The sequence below is a fragment of the Aulostomus chinensis genome, chromosome 3, assembly GCF_037954235.1.
Source record: "Aulostomus chinensis isolate RoL2024-O1b breed Wild chromosome 3, RoL_Achi_v1.0, whole genome shotgun sequence".
Taxonomy (NCBI): domain Eukaryota; kingdom Metazoa; phylum Chordata; class Actinopteri; order Syngnathiformes; family Aulostomidae; genus Aulostomus; species Aulostomus chinensis.
This window is the reverse complement of record NC_141322.1, coordinates 7,910,912-7,917,211: the sequence shown is the minus strand read 5'-3', so window position 1 is coordinate 7,917,211 and position 6,300 is coordinate 7,910,912.

The following is a 6,300-nucleotide window of genomic DNA, read 5'->3' as shown; positions in this document are numbered from 1 at the left end:
GGTCGTGAAAAAAAGTAATTTTTTTCAAGGTCTTTTCATAAAACTTATTTGAAAACTCATCAGGATATTACCTTTTCAACTTAATATATTGTATGGGAAAATTACTCTGACTACTACTCGCAGTCATCTCTGAGAACAGAAATCCTGTCCAATATTTATTATAGTCATTTGTAATTTCTTATTAGTATGTGCACACTTTTATCAGAAATTTTGTCTGTCAGATATCTTCCCGAGACACACGTATTTGATAAAGCAATTGCAGTCAATATCAGTCATTCTTGAGCACAAAAAAATAGTGCAAATAAAATGGTAAAGTGTTGGCATCCCTAAATGTGCTTGGTCAGCCACCACCTTAACTGACGGATCTGCTGCTCCAAATGCTGTTGTTTAAGTTATTGTTGCTTATACCCTTCACACTTAATAATAAACCCATGATGAGGACAGTAGATCAGACCCAAAACAGAAAAAAGTCACTGAAATTAAACACCCTCACATGAAATTCAAGTATGGGTACAATGAAATAAGATGCAGTTCAGTTTAATTCAATTTTTTGGAACAAAAAGCACAAAGGCCCACCAAGCGGTTCAGTTTAAAAGAAACCAAAACAAAAAAGACAGCTTTTTGATAAGGTTACCCACACAAGTCAATCTAGAGAAGTCCACTCAGTCAACTTTGTCCAGGATGTTGGAACTTATAAGTACTGTTTGTTTTGAGAGGCTGCAGCTTCCATGAGACTGTAGACTGTCTTGAAGTGAGGATTGGAAGAAAAATGATGAAAGGGATTAACAAACTCACTCACTTTTATAATCCAGTTTGTGAGCTGCAAAGTGATCTCTACATCCTCTGACCCCAGCCTCTATAACAAAACTTTCAAGTAGCAGCATGAAACAGAGCCAAAATCCTGCAAGCAATTTGATGATGACCATCATCACAATCTTAGGGCACCCACACTTGACTGGTTGCCTTGTACCATGCTGAAGCACAAAACTTTATTGAGAGATGAGTGAGCATCTCTCGCAGCCCAGCCCTTTTTTTAAAATTTATTTATTTTTTCTCCAGAGCTTCCACAGTGACAGCCTGACAGGCGGCACAGTGACAAAATCAGATTGCAACAGGAAGGTCGCGTGAAACCTGAGACAATGCGGTTTCCTTTTTCACACTGCAGGCAAGCCAAGCAGAGCCGAGCCGAGTTGCTAAACACCTAGGTCACTTGGCAAGTCGGTCAACGCGGGTTGAAATGCCAAGTCGACCCTTTCAGAGTGCCCAAACACCCGTGTTCACCCGTGTTTTTGGTGCAGTGTGAAAGGGGCTTGCGTTACCTCTGAAGCTATAGTAGGAGGAGTGTTCTCTCTTAGTAAGACACCAGTTAGACAGGTAGGTAGGTAGGGTAGAGGCCTGATGAAATGCAATCCACTAGTCCTTCGGATAGAAGGTTGGACACAGGGCATAGAGAAAACACTGCTACAGGCAAAAAAATGACCCCCAAAAGTGTGTGTAAAACACCCCCTGAAAAAAAATTGCTGCTGGAGCATTATGTGCATCCATGATGGCCCCTTTACATTACTGAGTGTCCCCTCATATGTGTCTGCCTTAAATTGGCCCTGATGCTCAGTGCTGTCATGCTCACCACTCATATATCTGGACATTTCTCCACACACTGAAGTTTGCCCACTGGCTGTATGTGTGGCCACTGCTCTTGCATATGCAAGTATACTGTGCAGAAGCCCCACTTTTCCAATTGTTCCATGCCAGACAAGAAGAATTTTTACCCAAGCAACACACTCAAATTAGTTAAATGAACAAGAATTTAGGAGAGAAACCAGCTTAGGCACAGCATACGAGGTGGGAATGGAGGGAATTATTCGTACAGGCTTGCATTAGTAAGTCATGCAGAGTTGGTGTCACACAGTCTGTGGTAAAACACTACATTAATCCTTGGATTTTACCTCTGTCCACAGTTTGAAGCCTCAGCATCCAGCCCATTCAGCTGGTGGTATTCCAGGAGTCTCTTCATTAGTACGAGTGTTGGTCTGCTCTTTGACTGCAGCTGTACAGGTTTGGTTGCACTGTGGGATGAGGTAGTAGGTTGTATAGTTTTAGGGTCACACCCACATTGGGAGATAACTATCCAACCTACTGTCTTTCTCAAAGTGACAGTGATGCATCAAAGTCCCTCCAGTGATTCATTCCACTTTTCTAACAGTTTAATAAGTGGCTCAAGCAGTGTGAGGTAGTATATTGTATAGTTGAGGGGTAGTGATGTTGCCTCATTTTGGAGATAACTATACAATATAATACCTTCCCTGAGAAGTGGCATTTATTCTTCCTTTCAAAACTGCTGGAACTCATACAATCTTTCAAGCGATCTTCAAGGGCAAGGGAACTCTTTATGAAAACGCTCAACTTTTGAACACCAATTGTGTATTTCCTCTATGAGCTGCATTTAAAGGAACACAAAACATTTTTGGGATGTTAGCCATCCTGCATAGCGCCAGACAAGAAGCTAGAACTTATAGGCCAGCTGACCACTAGTTCCCTTTGACCATAGGGCTGTGCCATATCTTACACTGCGGTAGCTTTTACGTGATTAACAATTGCCATATTATGATATTAACAATATGGCTGCATGATGATACATTTATATCATACGTGTTGCAGCCCCAGAGCATGTAGTCTCAAAAACAGCGTAAACTCGTGTGGATGTTAGCCAGTGCAGCATGTTAGCTGCTAAATTGGATCTTTTTCTTGGAAGTGTTCTGGCAGTCAGTTCTCTATGCACAATTACTCACATATTCTGCAAGAAAGCAGTGACAGCCAAAGGTGGAAAAATAAATTATGTCACCAGTTAAAACAAAAACAATAAATATGATTAGACTGCTGAAGGACATGAAGATAGCAGCTGAAGACTTATATGTAGCCCAAAAGTTTAAAAGAAAAAAGAAGCAGAGCTCAAGCGCTCGCATGTTCCACTCCATACTACAAAAGCACAAAAAATAGCTGAAAATAACTGATGTGGTTTGGCTAAGAATATGATGCCGATGCAGAAAGCCATGACAAGCTCAGAGCAACGCTATCATCCATGGACATGGTCAAGTCAATCAGTATCACCACACAGTGACTGAAAGCTTAAAAGAATTATCCTGAGGATCAGATTTTCTGAATGGTTTAAAAGGGAGGGTTTCCTCTGTCATGGCATCCGTTAGAGGAAAATGTACATGTATTTTAGACTAAATAGATTAAGTTAGATGATAAGTAACTTTTCACAAATGACGCCAAGGCAGGAAGGCAACTTTCTTCTGTTTGTTTCATTTTTGCTGTGAAGGTACAGTCATCAGTATAACAGTTGATCATTGGAAAAGACAGAAACTGCACTCTTTTGTTTGCACTAACAAATGTTGCAGCGAGCATTCACTAATAAATATTAAGCATTCTTTTGATATGATAAATATTGTTTGCATAATTTTTTCTGAATTTTTGTTAAATTATTTTTGGGCAATATCACCCTCCCCTATTGTACCATTTATTACGCTAAACTAATGAGTAATCAGCTGGTCTCTGTGGGTCTCAGCTCAACTGTAGCACAGGAAAGAAGGTTGTCTGGCTCTGGGAAGGATGGCTACTAAATGTTGTTGTGTTTTTTACAGTGATACTTCGTCCCAAAATTGTTACTACTTTTCAGCAGCTTTTTTTTTTTTTATAAAGATCAGTCTTGTTCACTGTGCTAACATTATCTGCTCCTGTTTCTGTCAGAGTCCCCTCGAGAGATTAAGGCTGACCATTTGAGAATGTATGTTTTGTTTTGTTTTTTTATCAACATATAAAAGTTATGGTAATTGCAGAATATGAAATCTCACCCAATAACAAAAATGTATTAAAAAAAAAGTCAAACTTGAAATGTGAATGTAAAATGTCAGTGCATCTGATTTTCCTTGTAACTGCATATTCATCCATTCATTATCCATACCACTTATCCTTTAAAGGTCGCAGGGGGGCTGGACCTTATCCCAGCTGACATCGGATGAGAGGCGGGGTTCACCCTGGATGGGTCGCCAGTCCATCGCAGGGACTGCCTAATCAAGTGGAGTGTAATAGTGTATGTCATGGTCAAGGGATAGAATTATGTGGACCCAAAGGCAGGTGCAAGGAGGCAGGCTGGAATTTGTGTGAGTAATTTGACTTGAAAGCCACAAAAAAGAGGGGTTTGAATTCTCTTAAACTCTTAGGAAAGGAACTCTACTGCTTCCTATGTCAGCTCCTATAGTGTTGGATATACTTAAGCAACATTGCGATACCACACTAATTGCCAACAAAATAAAAACATATAAGATGGATTTCTGTTGTAGGCAATTAGCTCTCAAAATTGTAACAGGAATTCTAGTCTGGTTTTTCAAAAGTTGTGATGAAGTGAATGAAGAGATCTGCTCCAGCTCTGGTAGTCATGCTACAACATTGCGATGAAAATGGCAAAGTAATTTTTTTTAGTGACAACTAAGCATTCATGCTGATTTGGGGGCACTTGAAATGTCTCATTGACCAATTAGACTGTGTGGTTAGAACCACTCGTATAAAGGACCGTCCTTCCACAAAAAAGGGGAGACTGCCACCCCAATTCCTTGCAGAAGCAACTTTAAATGTGACACACAACTCAGCTGTTCACCCAAACAAACAATTTGCAAGCAGGACTACATAATGTATATTTGACACTCCATCTAAAGCTTTGTTCAACTACTTTTACAATACGTAATTTGCAAATATGCACTATTTTTTTTCCTTTTTCCCAGTTTAAATAAATGTAAATCCCCATTCTGATCAAAAGTGATTTGATGATAATATTTTGACATCAAGCAAAAATGGATAGACAAGATAGGGACCTCTGACCTACTTGAAATGCTAGATTACCACTCAAAGTCAGAGTTCCTACTTGCAAACCTTATCAGTTTTCTAACATGAGAAAAAAATGTCAAGAGACATTTCATTAATGTTAAAGGTTTTTTTTTTTGTTTTATTTAGCACATTTGCTCCCAGTCTTTTCAAATACATACAATCCCAAAGTAAATCATTCTGCATGAACATTGATATCAAAACATGTCACAAATGTGATTAGGTATCTGGTCAGAAATCACAAAAATTTGGGACAATGTTCTAAAGAAAAAAATGAAAACAGAAGTTCTGACTTTTGAAAAGCATCTGATGTAGTCTGACAGAAAAACACGCGAAAAATGGGCAATATGGCTTCACATCTGTTTTGCTGTCTTACCACAAAAGAAGTTTTGTGTCAGTCTGCCATGATTTCTGTGTACATTCACCTGGAGCCACCTGGGATTTGCATAGGTGTAAAGATTAGTGAGAAAATTTAAGGCTCAATTCTTGATTTTTCTGTACTACATTGGTGACTGACTTCAACAGAATACATGGGAACATATGCTAAAATTCTAACCTGCTCCAGAAAAGGCAAGGACCGAAGACATGACACATCTATGGTGTGTCCTAAATCGCATACTTCCATACTGCATACTTAAAATTTTCAACTTGAGTATACTAAGCATACTACTCACTGTACTCAATTGCGCAGCACACAGTGCGCGAGTTTCGAGGGTGCGGTGCTGTCCCAAATGCATACTGCCGTGCTGCGCACTTACCGGAAATGACGACGCGATGTTGTACACCAATTTGTGACTGCCTACCACCGCATCAGTGCTATTTGTCTGCCTTCCCTCAGCGGAGGACTTTCCTCACCTTAGTGCTGGTTTCGCCAGTTTTGCTGGGTCAGCAGCCTTCAGTAAGGTTATTGGCAGCATTGATGGCTGCTATGTGTGGGTCAAGCCACCATCCCAGCATCCACGTTGTTATCTGAACAGAAAACTAGTTCAGTTCAGTTGTAGCCTGTGTGCGATCACACAGCCAAGTTTATTGACATTTTTGTGGGCTTCCCTGGGTCAGCATATGACCCCAGGGTGCTGAAGCACAGCCCTATTTACCTGCAGCAGAACTATCCTCTGCCAGGCTTCTGCATCCTTGCTGATGGTGGCTACCCCTGCCTCAGGCAGCCCATGGCCCTCATCATCCCCTATTGGCAGCCTCTCCAGAGCCAGCTCCAGGTGCATTTCAATGGCCACCTGTCAAAAGCCAGATCCTTGGTGGCGGGAGCTTTTGGAATTTTAAAAACCAGGTGGAGTTTCATCATCTTCAAGGCACTGGAGGTGGATGTGACTTTAGTGCCAGCGGTCATTACCTGCAATCCTCCAAAACATCCTCCCACGTCATCTGCCTGTGGGAGAAGCAGCAGGGGACCTTCCAGAT